The sequence below is a fragment of the Anomaloglossus baeobatrachus genome, unplaced genomic scaffold (genome assembly GCF_048569485.1).
Source record: "Anomaloglossus baeobatrachus isolate aAnoBae1 unplaced genomic scaffold, aAnoBae1.hap1 Scaffold_3278, whole genome shotgun sequence".
NCBI classification, from domain to species: Eukaryota; Metazoa; Chordata; class Amphibia; order Anura; family Aromobatidae; genus Anomaloglossus; species Anomaloglossus baeobatrachus.
In genome coordinates this window covers 19,427-47,098 of record NW_027442663.1, presented here as the reverse complement: position 1 = coordinate 47,098, position 27,672 = coordinate 19,427, and the positions used below count along the sequence as shown (strand labels likewise).

Genomic DNA, 27,672 nt, shown 5'->3' with positions numbered 1-27,672 from the left:
GAGCACCGAAGATCCCTGACCCTCGCTGTGGCCTTCTGGCTCGGAGGGACGGGGTTGATTTTTGGGGATCCTCTTCTCACGGAGGGGTCCACACGAATCCTAGCCTTTGCACTGTTTTTGGTGTGACTTCGGTCATGCATTTTTGCGGTGCTTTGGAAAGCTTCATTAAATAAAAAAAAAATCTGTTCTTATCAGTTTAATATCTGATACGTCCCCTATCTGGGGACCATATATTAAATGGATTTTTAGAACAGGGAGATGGAAAAAGAGCTTGCTCTGTCCACTCCACGCATTGACCTGGTATTGCAGTACCTCCAGGAACGGTGCACCCCTTCTTAACCCAGTTTCCAAAAGCAGAACTCAATTCACCTGATTCATATTAGCCCGATTTAATGAATTGGAAGAAAGCATACGTCTTCATATGCACCTCAATTTGGCCCATTCACTTTTCACACTTCCTCCTTTTGTTTTTTATCTTTCACACTTTTGACTTTCTTTATTCATCCAAATAGCAAACTCATCACCACTCAACCTGACCAACTCGGCTATGTCCCCGTGCTGCAGTTCTCTGTCTTATCTAGATCATTTGCAATTGAATGGAATAGATCCCTTTTGGACAAAGTGGATTCACCTGCTGCTGCAGTGACCACAGGTGTGATAACATCTAGAATTGGCATCTGGTGCGATCTCTCCGCTTCCACTCCAAAGAAAGTTACCTGTTTATTCCTATCATGCATTGGTTTTTGGGGTTTTCTTTGAGTAATGATGATCTCTTTAGTAGTCTGTTGGCGCCCTCTCCTGGAGGAATAGTTTGCTTGCTCTTGGACATTCTAAAAGAGAGGTCATGATAGACATTGAGCTTCTGAGCTCAATTGGGGACAGTCATGGGTGATGAATGTTTGCAACCTACTGCGAAGCCTCATACCGCAATATAAGGAACGTCAAATACTAAGAAAGGGCGGCCTATGAAAGAATTACTACTTTCAATAAGTACACTTAAACGGCTAATTGGGAATAGAAAAACTGTAAAAAGCCCTCTGAGAAAGCCCCCCTCTAACCTTTGATAGTAAGCTTTTCTGTAGTCTGCCTGTTGATGTATTTTCCGTTTGAACTGTGCACAACATGAAGAGACGGAACACTGGCGGCTTGTCACAATGCCCCCCGATGACATCACAATAGCGCTGCTGCCTAGAAAACAAGCTGCGCAGAAGAAGTTGTTCTTTGGGTGGGAGGGTGGGCTAGTGGAAGGAGGGGGCAATCTCTTTTTTTCCCGGGTGGTAGGGGGATGACAGGAGAAGGGAAGCGGGTGGTGAGAAAGGTACAGAGGGCAGGGTTTGGGGGCTGGGAAGGAAAGGGAAAAGATTAGGGTTTGGGGATGATGAAAGGGCTTTCTACGGGTAAGGATGGCAAAGGGTGGCAGTGACGGAAAGTCAGGCAACCTGTCCTGTCCGTCTTTTTGTATCGTGAATTGGAAAGACTGCAAGGGGGAGGGGAGTTGCTTGCGCCCTAAAGGAGGAGTTATTCAGATTCATTGCAGTGGGCGGCGGCTGCAAAACGCACCATTCTTCTTGTTTTGGCTCTGCAAAGCAGCCTTTTCAAGGGTTGGCTTGGGTGACAAAATGTCTTGTGTAGGCGTGGGTTTGTCTCCCTCTCGCTCTCTCTCCCCAAGATGTGTCCGGCATAGGCCAGGGTGCCACTCGAGGCCCAAACCAATTCTGGTTATCGCTTCTCGGCCTTTTGGCTAAGATCAAGTGTAGTATCTGTTCTTATCAGTTTAATATCTGATACGTCCCCTATCTGGGGACCATATATTAAATGGATTTTTAGAACAGGGAGATGGAAAAAGAGCTTGCTCTGTCCACTCCACGCATTGACCTGGTATTGCAGTACCTCCAGGAACGGTGCACCCCTTCTTAACCCAGTTTCCAAAAGCAGAACTCAATTCACCTGATTCATATTAGCCCGATTTAATGAATTGGAAGAAAGCATACGTCTTCATATGCACCTCAATTTGGCCCATTCACTTTTCACACTTCCTCCTTTTGTTTTTTATCTTTCACACTTTTGACTTTCTTTATTCATCCAAATAGCAAACTCATCACCACTCAACCTGACCAACTCGGCTATGTCCCCGTGCTGCAGTTCTCTGTCTTATCTAGATCATTTGCAATTGAATGGAATAGATCCCTTTTGGACAAAGTGGATTCACCTGCTGCTGCAGTGACCACAGGTGTGATAACATCTAGAATTGGCATCTGGTGCGATCTCTCCGCTTCCACTCCAAAGAAAGTTACCTGTTTATTCCTATCATGCATTGGTTTTTGGGGTTTTCTTTGAGTAATGATGATCTCTTTAGTAGTCTGTTGGCGCCCTCTCCTGGAGGAATAGTTTGCTTGCTCTTGGACATTCTAAAAGAGAGGTCATGATAGACATTGAGCTTCTGAGCTCAATTGGGGACAGTCATGGGTGATGAATGTTTGCAACCTACTGCGAAGCCTCATACCGCAATATAAGGAACGTCAAATACTAAGAAAGGGCGGCCTATGAAAGAATTACTACTTTCAATAAGTACACTTAAACGGCTAATTGGGAATAGAAAAACTGTAAAAAGCCCTCTGAGAAAGCCCCCCTCTAACCTTTGATAGTAAGCTTTTCTGTAGTCTGCCTGTTGATGTATTTTCCGTTTGAACTGTGCACAACATGAAGAGACGGAACACTGGCGGCTTGTCACAATGCCCCCCGATGACATCACAATAGCGCTGCTGCCTAGAAAACAAGCTGCGCAGAAGAAGTTGTTCTTTGGGTGGGAGGGTGGGCTAGTGGAAGGAGGGGGCAATCTCTTTTTTTCCCGGGTGGTAGGGGGATGACAGGAGAAGGGAAGCGGGTGGTGAGAAAGGTACAGAGGGCAGGGTTTGGGGGCTGGGAAGGAAAGGGAAAAGATTAGGGTTTGGGGATGATGAAAGGGCTTTCTACGGGTAAGGATGGCAAAGGGTGGCAGTGACGGAAAGTCAGGCAACCTGTCCTGTCCGTCTTTTTGTATCGTGAATTGGAAAGACTGCAAGGGGGAGGGGAGTTGCTTGCGCCCTAAAGGAGGAGTTATTCAGATTCATTGCAGTGGGCGGCGGCTGCAAAACGCACCATTCTTCTTGTTTTGGCTCTGCAAAGCAGCCTTTTCAAGGGTTGGCTTGGGTGACAAAATGTCTTGTGTAGGCGTGGGTTTGTCTCCCTCTCGCTCTCTCTCCCTAAGATGTGTCCGGCATAGGCCAGGGTGCCACTCGAGGCCCAAACCAATTCTGGTTATCGCTTCTCGGCCTTTTGGCTAAGATCAAGTGTAGTATCTGTTCTTATCAGAACAAACTGAGCTAGCTACACTTGACGAGATACGATCAGGGAGACAAGCTCCGAAGCCCAGCCGAGACCGAAAGAGGGAGATCGGACGGAAGAAGAGCTTGGCAGCAAGAAGCAAGAAGACGAAGGCTCGGAGAAGACTTGGGGAGACCAGAGGAACTTCGAGGAGGAACACAGCGGGAGAAGACACCCGGAGAAGAATCCAAGATCCAGCTCCGGGAACTCAAGCAGGAACCAGCCATGGCAAGCAAGCCAGAGAAGGCAGCCAGGAAGGCTCAGGACCCAGGGACCTCCAGGAAGGCTCATCCAGAGGCTTCTTCGGCCCAAGAGGCCCCCACCTCCGACGCCAGCCAGCCGGAGGGAGCCCGGACGCCGCCTGAAAAGGCTCCAACCCTGGAGCCTTGGATGCGGCAGACGGTCGCCCTGAAGCTAAAGGCGGTGGATGGTAGGTTGCCGGACATGTCCAGCGACGTGTTCTGCAAGAAGATGATTCTGGATCAGGGCTTCTCCAGGGCGGAAACCCTGAGTGTCCAGACCTTCATGACTGGCATTTTTCTGGTAACCTTTGCCACGGTGAATGCCTGCAGGAGATACTGGGAGGCGATGAACGCAGCGATGCCGGACTCCCCTTTTCATTCTTTTTTAGGATCCTGTCCTATACAGAGGGATGAGAAGAGGATCACGGTCTCCATGCGGAACCCGCACACCCCAGGAAGAGACATCTCCACGTTCCTGGGACGTCTCTGCACAGTGGTGAGGGAGCCATCCCACATCCTTAACGGCAACGGATTCTGGACGGGTAAGTGGTCAGTAACCGTTCGACTCCACAGGGAACCAGCATCCGAGGATGGTCTCCAGCACCTGCCCCCGACATTCTCTCTGGGAAACTCCTATGGTCTCATCTACTACCCGGACATGCCACACAACTGCAGGAAATGTGGCGGGAAAGGGCATTCGATGAAGACCTGCAAGGAGGACGCCTGCAGGGTTTGCCGGGTGACAGGACACAGCTCCAAGGACTGCCCAAAGAAGAAGACTTGCAACCTATGTGGACAGGCGGACCACCTTTACAAGGACTGCCCACAGCGGGAGAAATCCTGGGCAAGGGTTGCCGCGGCGACCCAGTATCGGGTAGTCACAGCTTCGTCGACCAAGGCAGCTACGACCAAGGCCACAGAGGCCAAGGACAAGGCGGCCAAGAACCCGGCGACCGTGGCTCCAGCCGATGCCCCAGCAGCCACGGAGTCCAGGGAAAAGAAGGGTAAGAAAACTGCTGCCCCCTCCCTGGTCCCCCCCCCTGTCACCCCTGTCCAAACCCCTCCCCCCCCGGCCAACCCTACTGAGGATTCCACTACCTCCACCTCATTTCCCTACTCCTCAGCTGGTCTCCTCACCCCCCCCCCAAAGCCCACTCTCCCTCCCCAGACCATGAGAGCAGAGGGCCTCAGCACTCTTGCACTTTTCACCGAGGAGGATTTTCCAGCTCTTGTCTCCTCAGGTACAGGCCAAAGGAAAAGGAAGGTGGAAGATAGTCCTGTCGCAGAACCTTCCAAGCTGTTCATTGTGGACCTTAACCCACCCCAGGAAGAGGAGGATGGCCTCCTCCCAGAACCGGACGTGTTGGAGCAGATGGTGGAGTCCCTTGTGGCCGAAGAAGAAATGGAGGAGTCGGAAGCCACTGAGGCACCATCCCTGCTTGATCAGCTAGCAGAAGAGGGTCTGCTGGAGATACCCTTACCAGCAGGTGCCAAAGAGGAAGAACCGCCCGACCGGAGTGGTAACTAAGGCACACCGCCTGCTCTAACTTTCTCTTTCCTCCAATGACTGCTAACATTAACATCTTTTCCATTAATGTTAGGAGCATCAGAGACAAGTTCCGACGTCAGACAATTTTTGCGTTCCTTAACACTCAGTCTAGTGATGTATTTTTCCTGCAGGAATGCTCCCTTCCCTCCTCTAGGTCCTTCAACCATCTGGCCAGGGAGTGGACCCATGGCCCATCCTACTGGTCTGGCGGGGGCGACTGTAGGTCCGCGGGGGTCGCCGTGCTGATCAGGGGAAGCGCCTTCACATTGGACTCTGTTCAGGAAATCGTCTGCGGCAGGTTACTGCTCGTGGATGGCACCTGGGCGGGAGAACCTGTCAGGTTCATCAATGTGTATGCTTCTCCTGTGAAGAGCGATCGACTGGAGCTCCTCCAAGCCCTGCGCCCTCAGCTCGCTACCGCCAGGACGGTAGTGATGGCCGGGGATTTCAACTGCCCGATTGAGGAGGATGGACGCAGTTCTGGAACGGCTGCCAAGTTGGACGTCACATCCAAACTGCTCATTGAGATGGTGACCGAAGCCTCTCTTGTGGACGTTGTTGGCTCCATCGGACACGGATCCGTGAACTATTCATGGTGCCGATCCGATGGCTCGCTGCGTTCCAGGATTGACTTTGTGTTTACCTCTCGGGCGGTTGGGCGGAGTGGGCACTCGATGGTCCCCTGCTTCTTCTCTGACCACAGAGCCATTCACTTTCAAGGTGTGCTGGGCCATGGCTTCCCCATTGGCCCGGGCTCCTGGAAGCTGAACTGCTCTCTGCTGGAAAAGGGTGAGATTCTGGAGGAGCTTAGAGCTGCCTACTCCACGTGGCGGGCCTACAAGGCGGGCTTCCAGTCTGTTTCTGACTGGTGGGAATACGTTAAACTCGAGTTCCGTTTCTTCTTTCAGGCAAAGAGTCAACAACAGGCGTGTCTGAAGAGGAGGGACTTCAGGAGACTCCAGCGTGAGCTGCGTTCCCTGCAGGACCTTCTTCGATGCGGCTGGGACGTGAGAGAGGAGCTGGAGGAGACTAAGAGGAGCCTGAAAAGGCACTTCGAGGAGGAGTCCGAGCGAATTGTCTTCCGTTCCAAAGTGGAGAACCTGGAGAAGGGTGAGAAATGTAACTCGTTCTTTTTCAGGAAACTCCACGCCGGTCACACGCCCATGAATGAACTACGAGACGAGAGTGGAAACATGCGACGCGGGAAAGAGAACGTGATGAAGGTCGTCAGCGACTTCTACAGCGAACTCTACGCCCGCAAGACTACTGACCCCGAGGCCGCCGATAAGTTCCTGTCAGGTATCACTAACCATCTTGACCCTGCAGACGCGGCGGCCATGGATGTTCCTCTGACGGTGGACGAGCTGCTCTCGGCCGCCAAATCCTTTAGTTCTGGCAGGACACCGGGCAGTGACGGCCTCCCAGCAGAGCTCTATGTAGCGCTGGGAGACCTAATCTGTCCGGACCTGTTAGGGCTGTATGAGGAGATGGTGGTGGAGGGCAGAATGCCTCCATCTCTGAGGGAAGGAATGGTCACGATCCTGTACAAGCGTAAAGGAGAGAGGTGCGACCTGAAGAATTGGCGTCCCATCACCCTTCTGAACGTCGACTACAAGATCCTGGCCAAGACGATGGCAACGAGATTGAAGACTGTTATCGGACGGATCATCCACCCGGACCAGACCTGCGGCATCCCCGGACGTCGCATCGCAGACAGCCTGGCTCTCATGCGGGACACGGTCGAGTACATCAAAGCCCGCCGGGTGCACGCAGCCCTGATCTCGTTGGATCAGGAAAAGGCCTTCGACCGTGTTTCCCATGAGTTCCTGGGCAAAGCTCTGCACAGGTTAGGTTTGGGTAACATGTTTTGCTTGTATGTCCAACTAATGTATTTTGATATTCACAGCTCGGTGTTGGTGAACGGCTGGAAGACTGACCCCTTCCCGGTCCTCTCAGGGGTCAGACAAGGCTGTCCTCTGTCACCTCTTCTTTTTGTTTGTGTTATAGAACTCTTTGCAGAGGCTATCCGGCGGAATGGAGAGATCAGAGGGATCACCGCACCAGGACCAGAACGCTTCGAGGTCAAGTGCTCGCTCTACATGGACGACGTGACCGTCTTCTGCGCGGACCGGCGCTCAGTCGACACCCTCGTCCAGACCTGTGAGACCTTCGGACGGGCTTCGGGAGCCAAAGTCAACTGCGGGAAGTCGGAAGCCATGCTCTTCGGGGACTGGCAGCCGGCCTCTTCCGCCCCCTTCCCTTTCAGCATCCAGCCGGATTTCATCAAGGTTCTTGGAGTCTGGTTCGGGAAGGAAGGAGCAGCCCTCAAGTCCTGGGAGGAACGCTTGACCAAGATCACCCAACGGATCGGTCTGTGGAGCCTCAGACGCCTCACCTGTGAGGGCAAAGCACTGGTCCTGCGTAACGAGGTACTGCCCGTGCTGCAGTACACGGCCCAGGCCTGGCCCCCCCTTGCCACCGTGTGCAGGGCCATTACCAGGACGGTGTTTCGTTTTGTCTGGGGATCCAAGATGGACAGAGTAAAGCGGAGCATCATGTACAAGGATCCTCGCAAGGGTGGGAAGGGCGTACCCGATATCCCCACCCTCCTGCGATCCTCCTTCGTATGTGACTGCGTTCGCCGAACTCTGCGAGTCAAGAGAGGTTCCGCGGGTGGGTCCATGTCTCGCTTCTTCCTGCTCCCCCTTTGGAGACGGTTAGGCTGGGACAAGTGGGACAGCTCCTTCCCCTACAACTGGACGGCGCCATGGTTCTACGGAGACGTGGTTCGGTTTGTGAGGGAACACCAACTGGAGGGACTCAAGCCCGATTTGTGGAAGCCAAAGACTATCCACAAACTCATCAGAGCCAAGGACGAAATGGAGAACATTCCAGGACTTCATCACGACACACTGGAGACTGTTTGGACAAACGTGTCATCGGCTGGATTGACCAACGGGCACAAGGACTTGTCATGGATGGCGATACAGGGCGGACTGCCCGTCCGGTCATTCATGCACGCCCGGAACCTGTGCAAAACCCGGTACTGCCCAAGGTGCCCCTTCGTGGAGGAAACATCGCTGCACGCCTTTTGGGACTGCCGTTTCGCACAGCGCCTGTTGGTTGCCCTGGAGGATGACCTGAGGAACTCCGTCCCCAGAGGGAGCCTATCGTACCATTCCGTACTTTATGGACTCTTCCCTGGGACTCACACCGTTGGAGCCATCCAGGAGGCTTGGCGCCTTATGAACTGCTTTAAGGACGCTATTTGGGTCGCCAGGAACCGGCTCATCTTGAAGAGGGAGAGGATGTCTATCCAGGATTGCCGCAGGCTGATCCACAGCCTGCTCAGAGACTATTCCATCATGGACAGTCCGGACGACAGCGCCGAGGAGGAGGTTTAGACCTCTTCCATGCCCCCTCCCTCCTTTTCCCGTTATGTGCGTCTTTCAATAAAGCTTCGGGCCTGTGATTTCCCCACCCTATCCCCCTTTTCCCCTACCCCCACCCCCCAATCGCCGGTTCGTCGTTATTTATTGTCTAACTTTTTCTTTCAGCTTGAGTGTTATGGATAAGCATAGGAGTGTGATGTATAGTTTAGTGCGTCGTACTCTATGGCTATGTAAGAAGGATTGTATAGTTCTGTGTGTACGGGGCTGCGGCACTGTACACGGTTTGTTACCTTTTTGTGAGTAGTGCATGATAATAAAGATGCTGTTAAATCAAAAAAATCTGTTCTTATCAGTTTAATATCTGATACGTCCCCTATCTGGGGACCATATATTAAATGGATTTTTAGAACAGGGAGATGGAAAAAGAGCTTGCTCTGTCCACTCCACGCATTGACCTGGTATTGCAGTACCTCCAGGAACGGTGCACCCCTTCTTAACCCAGTTTCCAAAAGCAGAACTCAATTCACCTGATTCATATTAGCCCGATTTAATGAATTGGAAGAAAGCATACGTCTTCATATGCACCTCAATTTGGCCCATTCACTTTTCACACTTCCTCCTTTTGTTTTTTATCTTTCACACTTTTGACTTTCTTTATTCATCCAAATAGCAAACTCATCACCACTCAACCTGACCAACTCGGCTATGTCCCCGTGCTGCAGTTCTCTGTCTTATCTAGATCATTTGCAATTGAATGGAATAGATCCCTTTTGGACAAAGTGGATTCACCTGCTGCTGCAGTGACCACAGGTGTGATAACATCTAGAATTGGCATCTGGTGCGATCTCTCCGCTTCCACTCCAAAGAAAGTTACCTGTTTATTCCTATCATGCATTGGTTTTTGGGGTTTTCTTTGAGTAATGATGATCTCTTTAGTAGTCTGTTGGCGCCCTCTCCTGGAGGAATAGTTTGCTTGCTCTTGGACATTCTAAAAGAGAGGTCATGATAGACATTGAGCTTCTGAGCTCAATTGGGGACAGTCATGGGTGATGAATGTTTGCAACCTACTGCGAAGCCTCATACCGCAATATAAGGAACGTCAAATACTAAGAAAGGGCGGCCTATGAAAGAATTACTACTTTCAATAAGTACACTTAAACGGCTAATTGGGAATAGAAAAACTGTAAAAAGCCCTCTGAGAAAGCCCCCCTCTAACCTTTGATAGTAAGCTTTTCTGTAGTCTGCCTGTTGATGTATTTTCCGTTTGAACTGTGCACAACATGAAGAGACGGAACACTGGCGGCTTGTCACAATGCCCCCCGATGACATCACAATAGCGCTGCTGCCTAGAAAACAAGCTGCGCAGAAGAAGTTGTTCTTTGGGTGGGAGGGTGGGCTAGTGGAAGGAGGGGGCAATCTCTTTTTTTCCCGGGTGGTAGGGGGATGACAGGAGAAGGGAAGCGGGTGGTGAGAAAGGTACAGAGGGCAGGGTTTGGGGGCTGGGAAGGAAAGGGAAAAGATTAGGGTTTGGGGATGATGAAAGGGCTTTCTACGGGTAAGGATGGCAAAGGGTGGCAGTGACGGAAAGTCAGGCAACCTGTCCTGTCCGTCTTTTTGTATCGTGAATTGGAAAGACTGCAAGGGGGAGGGGAGTTGCTTGCGCCCTAAAGGAGGAGTTATTCAGATTCATTGCAGTGGGCGGCGGCTGCAAAACGCACCATTCTTCTTGTTTTGGCTCTGCAAAGCAGCCTTTTCAAGGGTTGGCTTGGGTGACAAAATGTCTTGTGTAGGCGTGGGTTTGTCTCCCTCTCGCTCTCTCTCCCTAAGATGTGTCCGGCATAGGCCAGGGTGCCACTCGAGGCCCAAACCAATTCTGGTTATCGCTTCTCGGCCTTTTGGCTAAGATCAAGTGTAGTATCTGTTCTTATCAGTTTAATATCTGATACGTCCCCTATCTGGGGACCATATATTAAATGGATTTTTAGAACAGGGAGATGGAAAAAGAGCTTGCTCTGTCCACTCCACGCATTGACCTGGTATTGCAGTACCTCCAGGAACGGTGCACCCCTTCTTAACCCAGTTTCCAAAAGCAGAACTCAATTCACCTGATTCATATTAGCCCGATTTAATGAATTGGAAGAAAGCATACGTCTTCATATGCACCTCAATTTGGCCCATTCACTTTTCACACTTCCTCCTTTTGTTTTTTATCTTTCACACTTTTGACTTTCTTTATTCATCCAAATAGCAAACTCATCACCACTCAACCTGACCAACTCGGCTATGTCCCCGTGCTGCAGTTCTCTGTCTTATCTAGATCATTTGCAATTGAATGGAATAGATCCCTTTTGGACAAAGTGGATTCACCTGCTGCTGCAGTGACCACAGGTGTGATAACATCTAGAATTGGCATCTGGTGCGATCTCTCCGCTTCCACTCCAAAGAAAGTTACCTGTTTATTCCTATCATGCATTGGTTTTTGGGGTTTTCTTTGAGTAATGATGATCTCTTTAGTAGTCTGTTGGCGCCCTCTCCTGGAGGAATAGTTTGCTTGCTCTTGGACATTCTAAAAGAGAGGTCATGATAGACATTGAGCTTCTGAGCTCAATTGGGGACAGTCATGGGTGATGAATGTTTGCAACCTACTGCGAAGCCTCATACCGCAATATAAGGAACGTCAAATACTAAGAAAGGGCGGCCTATGAAAGAATTACTACTTTCAATAAGTACACTTAAACGGCTAATTGGGAATAGAAAAACTGTAAAAAGCCCTCTGAGAAAGCCCCCCTCTAACCTTTGATAGTAAGCTTTTCTGTAGTCTGCCTGTTGATGTATTTTCCGTTTGAACTGTGCACAACATGAAGAGACGGAACACTGGCGGCTTGTCACAATGCCCCCCGATGACATCACAATAGCGCTGCTGCCTAGAAAACAAGCTGCGCAGAAGAAGTTGTTCTTTGGGTGGGAGGGTGGGCTAGTGGAAGGAGGGGGCAATCTCTTTTTTTCCCGGGTGGTAGGGGGATGACAGGAGAAGGGAAGCGGGTGGTGAGAAAGGTACAGAGGGCAGGGTTTGGGGGCTGGGAAGGAAAGGGAAAAGATTAGGGTTTGGGGATGATGAAAGGGCTTTCTACGGGTAAGGATGGCAAAGGGTGGCAGTGACGGAAAGTCAGGCAACCTGTCCTGTCCGTCTTTTTGTATCGTGAATTGGAAAGACTGCAAGGGGGAGGGGAGTTGCTTGCGCCCTAAAGGAGGAGTTATTCAGATTCATTGCAGTGGGCGGCGGCTGCAAAACGCACCATTCTTCTTGTTTTGGCTCTGCAAAGCAGCCTTTTCAAGGGTTGGCTTGGGTGACAAAATGTCTTGTGTAGGCGTGGGTTTGTCTCCCTCTCGCTCTCTCTCCCTAAGATGTGTCCGGCATAGGCCAGGGTGCCACTCGAGGCCCAAACCAATTCTGGTTATCGCTTCTCGGCCTTTTGGCTAAGATCAAGTGTAGTATCTGTTCTTATCAGTTTAATATCTGATACGTCCCCTATCTGGGGACCATATATTAAATGGATTTTTAGAACAGGGAGATGGAAAAAGAGCTTGCTCTGTCCACTCCACGCATTGACCTGGTATTGCAGTACCTCCAGGAACGGTGCACCCCTTCTTAACCCAGTTTCCAAAAGCAGAACTCAATTCACCTGATTCATATTAGCCCGATTTAATGAATTGGAAGAAAGCATACGTCTTCATATGCACCTCAATTTGGCCCATTCACTTTTCACACTTCCTCCTTTTGTTTTTTATCTTTCACACTTTTGACTTTCTTTATTCATCCAAATAGCAAACTCATCACCACTCAACCTGACCAACTCGGCTATGTCCCCGTGCTGCAGTTCTCTGTCTTATCTAGATCATTTGCAATTGAATGGAATAGATCCCTTTTGGACAAAGTGGATTCACCTGCTGCTGCAGTGACCACAGGTGTGATAACATCTAGAATTGGCATCTGGTGCGATCTCTCCGCTTCCACTCCAAAGAAAGTTACCTGTTTATTCCTATCATGCATTGGTTTTTGGGGTTTTCTTTGAGTAATGATGATCTCTTTAGTAGTCTGTTGGCGCCCTCTCCTGGAGGAATAGTTTGCTTGCTCTTGGACATTCTAAAAGAGAGGTCATGATAGACATTGAGCTTCTGAGCTCAATTGGGGACAGTCATGGGTGATGAATGTTTGCAACCTACTGCGAAGCCTCATACCGCAATATAAGGAACGTCAAATACTAAGAAAGGGCGGCCTATGAAAGAATTACTACTTTCAATAAGTACACTTAAACGGCTAATTGGGAATAGAAAAACTGTAAAAAGCCCTCTGAGAAAGCCCCCCTCTAACCTTTGATAGTAAGCTTTTCTGTAGTCTGCCTGTTGATGTATTTTCCGTTTGAACTGTGCACAACATGAAGAGACGGAACACTGGCGGCTTGTCACAATGCCCCCCGATGACATCACAATAGCGCTGCTGCCTAGAAAACAAGCTGCGCAGAAGAAGTTGTTCTTTGGGTGGGAGGGTGGGCTAGTGGAAGGAGGGGGCAATCTCTTTTTTTCCCGGGTGGTAGGGGGATGACAGGAGAAGGGAAGCGGGTGGTGAGAAAGGTACAGAGGGCAGGGTTTGGGGGCTGGGAAGGAAAGGGAAAAGATTAGGGTTTGGGGATGATGAAAGGGCTTTCTACGGGTAAGGATGGCAAAGGGTGGCAGTGACGGAAAGTCAGGCAACCTGTCCTGTCCGTCTTTTTGTATCGTGAATTGGAAAGACTGCAAGGGGGAGGGGAGTTGCTTGCGCCCTAAAGGAGGAGTTATTCAGATTCATTGCAGTGGGCGGCGGCTGCAAAACGCACCATTCTTCTTGTTTTGGCTCTGCAAAGCAGCCTTTTCAAGGGTTGGCTTGGGTGACAAAATGTCTTGTGTAGGCGTGGGTTTGTCTCCCTCTCGCTCTCTCTCCCTAAGATGTGTCCGGCATAGGCCAGGGTGCCACTCGAGGCCCAAACCAATTCTGGTTATCGCTTCTCGGCCTTTTGGCTAAGATCAAGTGTAGTATCTGTTCTTATCAGTTTAATATCTGATACGTCCCCTATCTGGGGACCATATATTAAATGGATTTTTAGAACAGGGAGATGGAAAAAGAGCTTGCTCTGTCCACTCCACGCATTGACCTGGTATTGCAGTACCTCCAGGAACGGTGCACCCCTTCTTAACCCAGTTTCCAAAAGCAGAACTCAATTCACCTGATTCATATTAGCCCGATTTAATGAATTGGAAGAAAGCATACGTCTTCATATGCACCTCAATTTGGCCCATTCACTTTTCACACTTCCTCCTTTTGTTTTTTATCTTTCACACTTTTGACTTTCTTTATTCATCCAAATAGCAAACTCATCACCACTCAACCTGACCAACTCGGCTATGTCCCCGTGCTGCAGTTCTCTGTCTTATCTAGATCATTTGCAATTGAATGGAATAGATCCCTTTTGGACAAAGTGGATTCACCTGCTGCTGCAGTGACCACAGGTGTGATAACATCTAGAATTGGCATCTGGTGCGATCTCTCCGCTTCCACTCCAAAGAAAGTTACCTGTTTATTCCTATCATGCATTGGTTTTTGGGGTTTTCTTTGAGTAATGATGATCTCTTTAGTAGTCTGTTGGCGCCCTCTCCTGGAGGAATAGTTTGCTTGCTCTTGGACATTCTAAAAGAGAGGTCATGATAGACATTGAGCTTCTGAGCTCAATTGGGGACAGTCATGGGTGATGAATGTTTGCAACCTACTGCGAAGCCTCATACCGCAATATAAGGAACGTCAAATACTAAGAAAGGGCGGCCTATGAAAGAATTACTACTTTCAATAAGTACACTTAAACGGCTAATTGGGAATAGAAAAACTGTAAAAAGCCCTCTGAGAAAGCCCCCCTCTAACCTTTGATAGTAAGCTTTTCTGTAGTCTGCCTGTTGATGTATTTTCCGTTTGAACTGTGCACAACATGAAGAGACGGAACACTGGCGGCTTGTCACAATGCCCCCCGATGACATCACAATAGCGCTGCTGCCTAGAAAACAAGCTGCGCAGAAGAAGTTGTTCTTTGGGTGGGAGGGTGGGCTAGTGGAAGGAGGGGGCAATCTCTTTTTTTCCCGGGTGGTAGGGGGATGACAGGAGAAGGGAAGCGGGTGGTGAGAAAGGTACAGAGGGCAGAGTTTGGGGGCTGGGAAGGAAAGGGAAAAGATTAGGGTTTGGGGATGATGAAAGGGCTTTCTACGGGTAAGGATGGCAAAGGGTGGCAGTGACGGAAAGTCAGGCAACCTGTCCTGTCCGTCTTTTTGTATCGTGAATTGGAAAGACTGCAAGGGGGAGGGGAGTTGCTTGCGCCCTAAAGGAGGAGTTATTCAGATTCATTGCAGTGGGCGGCGGCTGCAAAACGCACCATTCTTCTTGTTTTGGCTCTGCAAAGCAGCCTTTTCAAGGGTTGGCTTGGGTGACAAAATGTCTTGTGTAGGCGTGGGTTTGTCTCCCTCTCGCTCTCTCTCCCTAAGATGTGTCCGGCATAGGCCAGGGTGCCACTCGAGGCCCAAACCAATTCTGGTTATCGCTTCTCGGCCTTTTGGCTAAGATCAAGTGTAGTATCTGTTCTTATCAGTTTAATATCTGATACGTCCCCTATCTGGGGACCATATATTAAATGGATTTTTAGAACAGGGAGATGGAAAAAGAGCTTGCTCTGTCCACTCCACGCATTGACCTGGTATTGCAGTACCTCCAGGAACGGTGCACCCCTTCTTAACCCAGTTTCCAAAAGCAGAACTCAATTCACCTGATTCATATTAGCCCGATTTAATGAATTGGAAGAAAGCATACGTCTTCATATGCACCTCAATTTGGCCCATTCACTTTTCACACTTCCTCCTTTTGTTTTTTATCTTTCACACTTTTGACTTTCTTTATTCATCCAAATAGCAAACTCATCACCACTCAACCTGACCAACTCGGCTATGTCCCCGTGCTGCAGTTCTCTGTCTTATCTAGATCATTTGCAATTGAATGGAATAGATCCCTTTTGGACAAAGTGGATTCACCTGCTGCTGCAGTGACCACAGGTGTGATAACATCTAGAATTGGCATCTGGTGCGATCTCTCCGCTTCCACTCCAAAGAAAGTTACCTGTTTATTCCTATCATGCATTGGTTTTTGGGGTTTTCTTTGAGTAATGATGATCTCTTTAGTAGTCTGTTGGCGCCCTCTCCTGGAGGAATAGTTTGCTTGCTCTTGGACATTCTAAAAGAGAGGTCATGATAGACATTGAGCTTCTGAGCTCAATTGGGGACAGTCATGGGTGATGAATGTTTGCAACCTACTGCGAAGCCTCATACCGCAATATAAGGAACGTCAAATACTAAGAAAGGGCGGCCTATGAAAGAATTACTACTTTCAATAAGTACACTTAAACGGCTAATTGGGAATAGAAAAACTGTAAAAAGCCCTCTGAGAAAGCCCCCCTCTAACCTTTGATAGTAAGCTTTTCTGTAGTCTGCCTGTTGATGTATTTTCCGTTTGAACTGTGCACAACATGAAGAGACGGAACACTGGCGGCTTGTCACAATGCCCCCCGATGACATCACAATAGCGCTGCTGCCTAGAAAACAAGCTGCGCAGAAGAAGTTGTTCTTTGGGTGGGAGGGTGGGCTAGTGGAAGGAGGGGGCAATCTCTTTTTTTCCCGGGTGGTAGGGGGATGACAGGAGAAGGGAAGCGGGTGGTGAGAAAGGTACAGAGGGCAGGGTTTGGGGGCTGGGAAGGAAAGGGAAAAGATTAGGGTTTGGGGATGATGAAAGGGCTTTCTACGGGTAAGGATGGCAAAGGGTGGCAGTGACGGAAAGTCAGGCAACCTGTCCTGTCCGTCTTTTTGTATCGTGAATTGGAAAGACTGCAAGGGGGAGGGGAGTTGCTTGCGCCCTAAAGGAGGAGTTATTCAGATTCATTGCAGTGGGCGGCGGCTGCAAAACGCACCATTCTTCTTGTTTTGGCTCTGCAAAGCAGCCTTTTCAAGGGTTGGCTTGGGTGACAAAATGTCTTGTGTAGGCGTGGGTTTGTCTCCCTCTCGCTCTCTCTCCCTAAGATGTGTCCGGCATAGGCCAGGGTGCCACTCGAGGCCCAAACCAATTCTGGTTATCGCTTCTCGGCCTTTTGGCTAAGATCAAGTGTAGTATCTGTTCTTATCAGAACAAACTGAGCTAGCTACACTTGACGAGATACGATCAGGGAGACAAGCTCCGAAGCCCAGCCGAGACCGAAAGAGGGAGATCGGACGGAAGAAGAGCTTGGCAGAAAGAAGCAAGAAGACGAAGGCTCGGAGAAGACTTGGGGAGACCAGAGGAACTTCGAGGAGGAACACAGCGGGAGAAGACACCCGGAGAAGAATCCAAGATCCAGCTCCGGGAACTCAAGCAGGAACCAGCCATGGCAAGCAAGCCAGAGAAGGCAGCCAGGAAGGCTCAGGACCCAGGGACCTCCAGGAAGGCTCATCCAGAGGCTTCTTCGGCCCAAGAGGCCCCTACCTCCGACGCCAGCCAGCCGGAGGGAGCCCGGACGCCGCCTGAAAAGGCTCCAACCCTGGAGCCTTGGATGCGGCAGACGGTCGCCCTGAAGCTAAAGGCGGTGGATGGTAGGTTGCCGGACATGTCCAGCGACGTGTTCTGCAAGAAGATGATTCTGGATCAGGGCTTCTCCAGGGCGGAAACCCTGAGTGTCCAGACCTTCATGACTGGCATTTTTCTGGTAACCTTTGCCACGGTGAATGCCTGCAGGAGATACTGGGAGGCGATGAACGCAGCGATGCCGGACTCCCCTTTTCATTCTTTTTTAGGATCCTGTCCTATACAGAGGGATGAGAAGAGGATCACGGTCTCCATGCGGAACCCGCACACCCCAGGAAGAGACATCTCCACGTTCCTGGGACGTCTCTGCACAGTGGTGAGGGAGCCATCCCACATCCTTAACGGCAACGGATTCTGGACGGGTAAGTGGTCAGTAACCGTCCGACTCTACAGGGAACCAGCATCCGAGGATGGTCTCCAGCACCTGCCCCCGACGTTCTCTCTGGGAAACTCCTATGGTCTCATCTACTACCCGGACATGCCACACAACTGCAGGAAATGTGGCGGGAAAGGGCATTCGATGAAGACCTGCAAGGAGGACGCCTGCAGGGTTTGCCGGGTGACAGGACACAGCTCCAAGGACTGCCCAAAGAAGAAGACTTGCAACCTATGTGGACAGGCGGACCACCTTTACAAGGACTGCCCACAGCGGGAGAAATCCTGGGCAAGGGTTGCCGCGGCGACCCAGTATCGGGTAGTCACAGCTTCGTCGACCAAGGCAGCTACGACCAAGGCCACAGAGGCCAAGGACAAGGCGGCCAAGAACCCGGCGACCGTGGCTCCAGCCGATGCCCCAGCAGCCACGGAGTCCAGGGAAAAGAAGGGTAAGAAAACTGCTGCCCCCTCCCTGGTCCCCCCCCCTGTCACCCCTGTCCAAACCCCTCCCCCCCCGGCCAACCCTACTGAGGATTCCACTACCTCCACCTCATTTCCCTACTCCTCAGCTGGTCTCCTCACCCCCCCCCCAAAGCCCACTCTCCCTCCCCAGACCATGAGAGCAGAGGGCCTCAGCACTCTTGCACTTTTCACCGAGGAGGATTTTCCAGCTCTTGTCTCCTCAGGTACAGGCCAAAGGAAAAGGAAGGTGGAAGATAGTCCTGTCGCAGAACCTTCCAAGCTGTTCATTGTGGACCTTAACCCACCCCAGGAAGAGGAGGATGGCCTCCTCCCAGAACCGGACGTGTTGGAGCAGATGGTGGAGTCCCTTGTGGCCGAAGAAGAAATGGAGGAGTCGGAAGCCACTGAGGCACCATCCCTGCTTGATCAGCTAGCAGAAGAGGGTCTGCTGGAGATACCCTTACCAGCAGGTGCCAAAGAGGAAGAACCGCCCGACCGGAGTGGTAACTAAGGCACACCGCCTGCTCTAACTTTCTCTTTCCTCCAATGACTGCTAACATTAACATCTTTTCCATTAATGTTAGGAGCATCAGAGACAAGTTCCGACGTCAGACAATTTTTGCGTTCCTTAACACTCAGTCTAGTGATGTATTTTTCCTGCAGGAATGCTCCCTTCCCTCCTCTAGGTCCTTCAACCATCTGGCCAGGGAGTGGACCCATGGCCCATCCTACTGGTCTGGCGGGGGCGACTGTAGGTCCGCGGGGGTCGCCGTGCTGATCAGGGGAAGCGCCTTCACATTGGACTCTGTTCAGGAAATCGTCTGCGGCAGGTTACTGCTCGTGGATGGCACCTGGGCGGGAGAACCTGTCAGGTTCATCAATGTGTATGCTTCTCCTGTGAAGAGCGATCGACTGGAGCTCCTCCAAGCCCTGCGCCCTCAGCTCGCTACCGCCAGGACGGTAGTGATGGCCGGGGATTTCAACTGCCCGATTGAGGAGGATGGACGCAGTTCTGGAACGGCTGCCAAGTTGGACGTCACATCCAAACTGCTCATTGAGATGGTGACCGAAGCCTCCCTTGTGGACGTTGTTGGCTCCATCGGACACGGATCCGTGAACTATTCATGGTGCCGATCCGATGGCTCGCTGCGTTCCAGGATTGACTTTGTGTTTACCTCTCGGGCGGTTGGGCGGAGTGGGCACTCGATGGTCCCCTGCTTCTTCTCTGACCACAGAGCCATTCACTTTCAAGGTGTGCTGGGCCATGGCTTCCCCATTGGCCCGGGCTCCTGGAAGCTGAACTGCTCTCTGCTGGAAAAGGGTGAGATTCTGGAGGAGCTTAGAGCTGCCTACTCCACGTGGCGGGCCTACAAGGCGGGCTTCCAGTCTGTTTCTGACTGGTGGGAATACGTTAAACTCGAGTTCCGTTTCTTCTTTCAGGCAAAGAGTCAACAACAGGCGTGTCTGAAGAGGAGGGACTTCAGGAGACTCCAGCGTGAGCTGCGTTCCCTGCAGGACCTTCTTCGATGCGGCTGGGACGTGAGAGAGGAGCTGGAGGAGACTAAGAGGAGCCTGAAAAGGCACTTCGAGGAGGAGTCCGAGCGAATTGTCTTCCGTTCCAAAGTGGAGAACCTGGAGAAGGGTGAGAAATGTAACTCGTTCTTTTTCAGGAAACTCCACGCCGGTCACACGCCTATGAATGAACTACGAGACGAGAGTGGAAACATGCGACGCGGGAAAGAGAACGTGATGAAGGTCGTCAGCGACTTCTACAGCGAACTCTACGCCCGCAAGACTACTGACCCCGAGGCCGCCGATAAGTTCCTGTCAGGTATCACTAACCATCTTGACCCTGCAGACGCGGCGGCCATGGATGTTCCTCTGACGGTGGACGAGCTGCTCTCGGCCGCCAAATCCTTTAGTTCTGGCAGGACACCGGGCAGTGACGGCCTCCCAGCAGAGCTCTATGTAGCGCTGGGAGACCTAATCTGTCCGGACCTGTTAGGGCTGTATGAGGAGATGGTGGTGGAGGGCAGAATGCCTCCATCTCTGAGGGAAGGAATGGTCACGATCCTGTACAAGCGTAAAGGAGAGAGGTGCGACCTGAAGAATTGGCGTCCCATCACCCTTCTGAACGTCGACTACAAGATCCTGGCCAAGACGATGGCAACGAGATTGAAGACTGTTATCGGACGGATCATCCACCCGGATCAGACCTGCGGCATCCCCGGACGTCGCATCGCAGACAGCCTGGCTCTCATGCGGGACACGGTCGAGTACATCAAAGCCCGCCGGGTGCACGCAGCCCTGATCTCGTTGGATCAGGAAAAGGCCTTCGACCGTGTTTCCCATGAGTTCCTGGGCAAAGCTCTGCACAGGTTAGGTTTGGGTAACATGTTTTGCTTGTATGTCCAACTAATGTATTTTGATATTCACAGCTCGGTGTTGGTGAACGGCTGGAAGACTGACCCCTTCCCGGTCCTCTCAGGGGTCAGACAAGGCTGTCCTCTGTCACCTCTTCTTTTTGTTTGTGTTATAGAACTCTTTGCAGAGGCTATCCGGCGGAATGGAGAGATCAGAGGGATCACCGCACCAGGACCAGAACGCTTCGAGGTCAAGTGCTCGCTCTACATGGACGACGTGACCGTCTTCTGCGCGGACCGGCGCTCAGTCGACACCCTCGTCCAGACCTGTGAGACCTTCGGACGGGCTTCGGGAGCCAAAGTCAACTGCGGGAAGTCGGAAGCCATGCTCTTCGGGGACTGGCAGCCGGCCTCTTCCGCCCCCTTCCCTTTCAGCATCCAGCCGGATTTCATCAAGGTTCTTGGAGTCTGGTTCGGGAAGGAAGGAGCAGCCCTCAAGTCCTGGGAGGAACGCTTGACCAAGATCACCCAACGGATCGGTCTGTGGAGCCTCAGACGCCTCACCTGTGAGGGCAAAGCACTGGTCCTGCGTAACGAGGTACTGCCCGTGCTGCAGTACACGGCCCAGGCCTGGCCCCCCCTTGCCACCGTGTGCAGGGCCATTACCAGGACGGTGTTTCGTTTTGTCTGGGGATCCAAGATGGACAGAGTAAAGCGGAGCATCATGTACAAGGATCCTCGCAAGGGTGGGAAGGGCGTACCCGATATCCCCACCCTCCTGCGATCCTCCTTCGTATGTGACTGCGTGCGCCGAACTCTGCGAGTCAAGAGAGGTTCCGCGGGTGGGTCCATGTCTCGCTTCTTCCTGCTCCCCCTTTGGAGACGGTTAGGCTGGGACAAGTGGGACAGCTCCTTCCCCTACAACTGGACGGCGCCATGGTTCTACGGAGACGTGGTTCGGTTTGTGAGGGAACACCAACTGGAGGGACTCAAGCCTGATTTGTGGAAGCCAAAGACTATCCACAAACTCATCAGAGCCAAGGACGAAATGGAGAACATTCCAGGACTTCATCACGACACACTGGAGACTGTTTGGACAAACGTGTCATCGGCTGGATTGACCAACGGGCACAAGGACTTGTCATGGATGGCGATACAGGGCGGACTGCCCGTCCGGTCATTCATGCACGCCCGGAACCTGTGCAAAACCCGGTACTGCCCAAGGTGCCCCTTCGTGGAGGAAACATCGCTGCACGCCTTTTGGGACTGCCGTTTCGCACAGCGCCTGTTGGTTGCCCTGGAGGATGACCTGAGGAACTCCGTCCCCAGAGGGAGCCTATCGTACCATTCCGTACTTTATGGACTCTTCCCTGGGACTCACACCGTTGGAGCCATCCAGGAGGCTTGGCGCCTTATGAACTGCTTTAAGGACGCTATATGGGTCGCCAGGAACCGGCTCATCTTGAAGAGGGAGAGGATGTCTATCCAGGATTGCCGCAGGCTGATCCACAGCCTGCTCAGAGACTATTCCATCATGGACAGTCCGGACGACAGCGCCGAGGAGGAGGTTTAGACCTCTTCCATGCCCCCTCCCTCCTTTTCCCGTTATGTGCGTCTTTCAATAAAGCTTCGGGCCTGTGATTTCCCCACCCTACCCCCCTTTTCCCCTACCCCCATCCCCCAATCGCCGGTTCGTCGTTATTTATTGTCTAACTTTTTCTTTCAGCTTGAGTGTTATGGATAAGCATAGGAGTGTGATGTATAGTTTAGTGCGTCGTACTCTATGGCTATGTAAGAAGGATTGTATAGTTCTGTGTGTACGGGGCTGCGGCACTGTACACGGTTTGTTACCTTTTTGTGAGTAGTGCATGATAATAAAGATGCTGTTAAATCAAAAAAAAAATCTGTTCTTATCAGTTTAATATCTGATACGTCCCCTATCTGGGGACCATATATTAAATGGATTTTTAGAACAGGGAGATGGAAAAAGAGCTTGCTCTGTCCACTCCACGCATTGACCTGGTATTGCAGTACCTCCAGGAACGGTGCACCCCTTCTTAACCCAGTTTCCAAAAGCAGAACTCAATTCACCTGATTCATATTAGCCCGATTTAATGAATTGGAAGAAAGCATACGTCTTCATATGCACCTCAATTTGGCCCATTCACTTTTCACACTTCCTCCTTTTGTTTTTTATCTTTCACACTTTTGACTTTCTTTATTCATCCAAATAGCAAACTCATCACCACTCAACCTGACCAACTCGGCTATGTCCCCGTGCTGCAGTTCTCTGTCTTATCTAGATCATTTGCAATTGAATGGAATAGATCCCTTTTGGACAAAGTGGATTCACCTGCTGCTGCAGTGACCACAGGTGTGATAACATCTAGAATTGGCATCTGGTGCGATCTCTCCGCTTCCACTCCAAAGAAAGTTACCTGTTTATTCCTATCATGCATTGGTTTTTGGGGTTTTCTTTGAGTAATGATGATCTCTTTAGTAGTCTGTTGGCGCCCTCTCCTGGAGGAATAGTTTGCTTGCTCTTGGACATTCTAAAAGAGAGGTCATGATAGACATTGAGCTTCTGAGCTCAATTGGGGACAGTCATGGGTGATGAATGTTTGCAACCTACTGCGAAGCCTCATACCGCAATATAAGGAACGTCAAATACTAAGAAAGGGCGGCCTATGAAAGAATTACTACTTTCAATAAGTACACTTAAACGGCTAATTGGGAATAGAAAAACTGTAAAAAGCCCTCTGAGAAAGCCCCCCTCTAACCTTTGATAGTAAGCTTTTCTGTAGTCTGCCTGTTGATGTATTTTCCGTTTGAACTGTGCACAACATGAAGAGACGGAACACTGGCGGCTTGTCACAATGCCCCCCGATGACATCACAATAGCGCTGCTGCCTAGAAAACAAGCTGCGCAGAAGAAGTTGTTCTTTGGGTGGGAGGGTGGGCTAGTGGAAGGAGGGGGCAATCTCTTTTTTTCCCGGGTGGTAGGGGGATGACAGGAGAAGGGAAGCGGGTGGTGAGAAAGGTACAGAGGGCAGGGTTTGGGGGCTGGGAAGGAAAGGGAAAAGATTAGGGTTTGGGGATGATGAAAGGGCTTTCTACGGGTAAGGATGGCAAAGGGTGGCAGTGAGGAAAGTCAGGCAACCTGTCCTGTCCGTCTTTTTGTATCGTGAATTGGAAAGACTGCAAGGGGGAGGGGAGTTGCTTGCGCCCTAAAGGAGGAGTTATTCAGATTCATTGCAGTGGGCGGCGGCTGCAAAACGCACCATTCTTCTTGTTTTGGCTCTGCAAAGCAGCCTTTTCAAGGGTTGGCTTGGGTGACAAAATGTCTTGTGTAGGCGTGGGTTTGTCTCCCTCTCGCTCTCTCTCCCTAAGATGTGTCCGGCATAGGCCAGGGTGCCACTCGAGGCCCAAACCAATTCTGGTTATCGCTTCTCGGCCTTTTGGCTAAGATCAAGTGTAGTATCTGTTCTTATCAGTTTAATATCTGATACGTCCCCTATCTGGGGACCATATATTAAATGGATTTTTAGAACAGGGAGATGGAAAAAGAGCTTGCTCTGTCCACTCCACGCATTGACCTGGTATTGCAGTACCTCCAGGAACGGTGCACCCCTTCTTAACCCAGTTTCCAAAAGCAGAACTCAATTCACCTGATTCATATTAGCCCGATTTAATGAATTGGAAGAAAGCATACGTCTTCATATGCACCTCAATTTGGCCCATTCACTTTTCACACTTCCTCCTTTTGTTTTTTATCTTTCACACTTTTGACTTTCTTTATTCATCCAAATAGCAAACTCATCACCACTCAACCTGACCAACTCGGCTATGTCCCCGTGCTGCAGTTCTCTGTCTTATCTAGATCATTTGCAATTGAATGGAATAGATCCCTTTTGGACAAAGTGGATTCACCTGCTGCTGCAGTGACCACAGGTGTGATAACATCTAGAATTGGCATCTGGTGCGATCTCTCCGCTTCCACTCCAAAGAAAGTTACCTGTTTATTCCTATCATGCATTGGTTTTTGGGGTTTTCTTTGAGTAATGATGATCTCTTTAGTAGTCTGTTGGCGCCCTCTCCTGGAGGAATAGTTTGCTTGCTCTTGGACATTCTAAAAGAGAGGTCATGATAGACATTGAGCTTCTGAGCTCAATTGGGGACAGTCATGGGTGATGAATGTTTGCAACCTACTGCGAAGCCTCATACCGCAATATAAGGAACGTCAAATACTAAGAAAGGGCGGCCTATGAAAGAATTACTACTTTCAATAAGTACACTTAAACGGCTAATTGGGAATAGAAAAACTGTAAAAAGCCCTCTGAGAAAGCCCCCCTCTAACCTTTGATAGTAAGCTTTTCTGTAGTCTGCCTGTTGATGTATTTTCCGTTTGAACTGTGCACAACATGAAGAGACGGAACACTGGCGGCTTGTCACAATGCCCCCCGATGACATCACAATAGCGCTGCTGCCTAGAAAACAAGCTGCGCAGAAGAAGTTGTTCTTTGGGTGGGAGGGTGGGCTAGTGGAAGGAGGGGGCAATCTCTTTTTTTCCCGGGTGGTAGGGGGATGACAGGAGAAGGGAAGCGGGTGGTGAGAAAGGTACAGAGGGCAGGGTTTGGGGGCTGGGAAGGAAAGGGAAAAGATTAGGGTTTGGGGATGATGAAAGGGCTTTCTACGGGTAAGGATGGCAAAGGGTGGCAGTGACGGAAAGTCAGGCAACCTGTCCTGTCCGTCTTTTTGTATCGTGAATTGGAAAGACTGCAAGGGGGAGGGGAGTTGCTTGCGCCCTAAAGGAGGAGTTATTCAGATTCATTGCAGTGGGCGGCGGCTGCAAAACGCACCATTCTTCTTGTTTTGGCTCTGCAAAGCAGCCTTTTCAAGGGTTGGCTTGGGTGACAAAATGTCTTGTGTAGGCGTGGGTTTGTCTCCCTCTCGCTCTCTCTCCCTAAGATGTGTCCGGCATAGGCCAGGGTGCCACTCGAGGCCCAAACCAATTCTGGTTATCGCTTCTCGGCCTTTTGGCTAAGATCAAGTGTAGTATCTGTTCTTATCAGTTTAATATCTGATACGTCCCCTATCTGGGGACCATATATTAAATGGATTTTTAGAACAGGGAGATGGAAAAAGAGCTTGCTCTGTCCACTCCACGCATTGACCTGGTATTGCAGTACCTCCAGGAACGGTGCACCCCTTCTTAACCCAGTTTCCAAAAGCAGAACTCAATTCACCTGATTCATATTAGCCCGATTTAATGAATTGGAAGAAAGCATACGTCTTCATATGCACCTCAATTTGGCCCATTCACTTTTCACACTTCCTCCTTTTGTTTTTTATCTTTCACACTTTTGACTTTCTTTATTCATCCAAATAGCAAACTCATCACCACTCAACCTGACCAACTCGGCTATGTCCCCGTGCTGCAGTTCTCTGTCTTATCTAGATCATTTGCAATTGAATGGAATAGATCCCTTTTGGACAAAGTGGATTCACCTGCTGCTGCAGTGACCACAGGTGTGATAACATCTAGAATTGGCATCTGGTGCGATCTCTCCGCTTCCACTCCAAAGAAAGTTACCTGTTTATTCCTATCATGCATTGGTTTTTGGGGTTTTCTTTGAGTAATGATGATCTCTTTAGTAGTCTGTTGGCGCCCTCTCCTGGAGGAATAGTTTGCTTGCTCTTGGACATTCTAAAAGAGAGGTCATGATAGACATTGAGCTTCTGAGCTCAATTGGGGACAGTCATGGGTGATGAATGTTTGCAACCTACTGCGAAGCCTCATACCGCAATATAAGGAACGTCAAATACTAAGAAAGGGCGGCCTATGAAAGAATTACTACTTTCAATAAGTACACTTAAACGGCTAATTGGGAATAGAAAAACTGTAAAAAGCCCTCTGAGAAAGCCCCCCTCTAACCTTTGATAGTAAGCTTTTCTGTAGTCTGCCTGTTGATGTATTTTCCGTTTGAACTGTGCACAACATGAAGAGACGGAACACTGGCGGCTTGTCACAATGCCCCCCGATGACATCACAATAGCGCTGCTGCCTAGAAAACAAGCTGCGCAGAAGAAGTTGTTCTTTGGGTGGGAGGGTGGGCTAGTGGAAGGAGGGGGCAATCTCTTTTTTTCCCGGGTGGTAGGGGGATGACAGGAGAAGGGAAGCGGGTGGTGAGAAAGGTACAGAGGGCAGGGTTTGGGGGCTGGGAAGGAAAGGGAAAAGATTAGGGTTTGGGGATGATGAAAGGGCTTTCTACGGGTAAGGATGGCAAAGGGTGGCAGTGACGGAAAGTCAGGCAACCTGTCCTGTCCGTCTTTTTGTATCGTGAATTGGAAAGACTGCAAGGGGGAGGGGAGTTGCTTGCGCCCTAAAGGAGGAGTTATTCAGATTCATTGCAGTGGGCGGCGGCTGCAAAACGCACCATTCTTCTTGTTTTGGCTCTGCAAAGCAGCCTTTTCAAGGGTTGGCTTGGGTGACAAAATGTCTTGTGTAGGCGTGGGTTTGTCTCCCTCTCGCTCTCTCTCCCTAAGATGTGTCCGGCATAGGCCAGGGTGCCACTCGAGGCCCAAACCAATTCTGGTTATCGCTTCTCGGCCTTTTGGCTAAGATCAAGTGTAGTATCTGTTCTTATCAGTTTAATATCTGATACGTCCCCTATCTGGGGACCATATATTAAATGGATTTTTAGAACAGGGAGATGGAAAAAGAGCTTGCTCTGTCCACTCCACGCATTGACCTGGTATTGCAGTACCTCCAGGAACGGTGCACCCCTTCTTAACCCAGTTTCCAAAAGCAGAACTCAATTCACCTGATTCATATTAGCCCGATTTAATGAATTGGAAGAAAGCATACGTCTTCATATGCACCTCAATTTGGCCCATTCACTTTTCACACTTCCTCCTTTTGTTTTTTATCTTTCACACTTTTGACTTTCTTTATTCATCCAAATAGCAAACTCATCACCACTCAACCTGACCAACTCGGCTATGTCCCCGTGCTGCAGTTCTCTGTCTTATCTAGATCATTTGCAATTGAATGGAATAGATCCCTTTTGGACAAAGTGGATTCACCTGCTGCTGCAGTGACCACAGGTGTGATAACATCTAGAATTGGCATCTGGTGCGATCTCTCCGCTTCCACTCCAAAGAAAGTTACCTGTTTATTCCTATCATGCATTGGTTTTTGGGGTTTTCTTTGAGTAATGATGATCTCTTTAGTAGTCTGTTGGCGCCC

General features: G+C 50.2%; 9 non-coding genes and 4 pseudogenes across 9 annotated transcripts; all 13 read left to right on the top strand.

The window, feature by feature from the left end:
* Nucleotides 1-134: 134 nt before the first annotated feature.
* Nucleotides 135-334, top strand: LOC142270510 (U2 spliceosomal RNA). The gene has a single exon (XR_012735792.1). It is a non-coding gene; the product is annotated as a U2 spliceosomal RNA (small nuclear RNA).
* Nucleotides 335-1,721: 1,387 nt separating this feature from the next.
* On the top strand, nt 1,722-1,912 carry LOC142270475 (U2 spliceosomal RNA). The gene has a single exon (XR_012735762.1). It is a non-coding gene; the product is annotated as a U2 spliceosomal RNA (small nuclear RNA).
* A 1,387-nt stretch (nt 1,913-3,299) lies between these two features.
* Nucleotides 3,300-3,403, top strand: LOC142270455 (U2 spliceosomal RNA; annotated as a pseudogene).
* A 5,429-nt stretch (nt 3,404-8,832) lies between these two features.
* LOC142270508 (U2 spliceosomal RNA) lies at nt 8,833-9,038 on the top strand (annotated as a pseudogene).
* A 1,387-nt stretch (nt 9,039-10,425) lies between these two features.
* Nucleotides 10,426-10,616, top strand: LOC142270474 (U2 spliceosomal RNA). The gene has a single exon (XR_012735761.1). It is a non-coding gene; the product is annotated as a U2 spliceosomal RNA (small nuclear RNA).
* A 1,387-nt stretch (nt 10,617-12,003) lies between these two features.
* LOC142270473 (U2 spliceosomal RNA) lies at nt 12,004-12,194 on the top strand. Its single transcript, XR_012735760.1, has one exon. It is a non-coding gene; the product is annotated as a U2 spliceosomal RNA (small nuclear RNA).
* A 1,387-nt stretch (nt 12,195-13,581) lies between these two features.
* On the top strand, nt 13,582-13,772 carry LOC142270472 (U2 spliceosomal RNA). The gene has a single exon (XR_012735759.1). It is a non-coding gene; the product is annotated as a U2 spliceosomal RNA (small nuclear RNA).
* A 1,387-nt stretch (nt 13,773-15,159) lies between these two features.
* On the top strand, nt 15,160-15,350 carry LOC142270471 (U2 spliceosomal RNA). Its single transcript, XR_012735758.1, has one exon. It is a non-coding gene; the product is annotated as a U2 spliceosomal RNA (small nuclear RNA).
* Nucleotides 15,351-16,737: 1,387 nt separating this feature from the next.
* LOC142270511 (U2 spliceosomal RNA) lies at nt 16,738-16,841 on the top strand (annotated as a pseudogene).
* Nucleotides 16,842-22,270: 5,429 nt separating this feature from the next.
* Nucleotides 22,271-22,479, top strand: LOC142270507 (U2 spliceosomal RNA; annotated as a pseudogene).
* A 1,386-nt stretch (nt 22,480-23,865) lies between these two features.
* LOC142270468 (U2 spliceosomal RNA) lies at nt 23,866-24,056 on the top strand. The gene has a single exon (XR_012735756.1). It is a non-coding gene; the product is annotated as a U2 spliceosomal RNA (small nuclear RNA).
* Nucleotides 24,057-25,443: 1,387 nt separating this feature from the next.
* LOC142270467 (U2 spliceosomal RNA) lies at nt 25,444-25,634 on the top strand. Its single transcript, XR_012735755.1, has one exon. It is a non-coding gene; the product is annotated as a U2 spliceosomal RNA (small nuclear RNA).
* Nucleotides 25,635-27,021: 1,387 nt separating this feature from the next.
* Nucleotides 27,022-27,212, top strand: LOC142270466 (U2 spliceosomal RNA). The gene has a single exon (XR_012735754.1). It is a non-coding gene; the product is annotated as a U2 spliceosomal RNA (small nuclear RNA).
* Nucleotides 27,213-27,672: the final 460 nt, after the last annotated feature.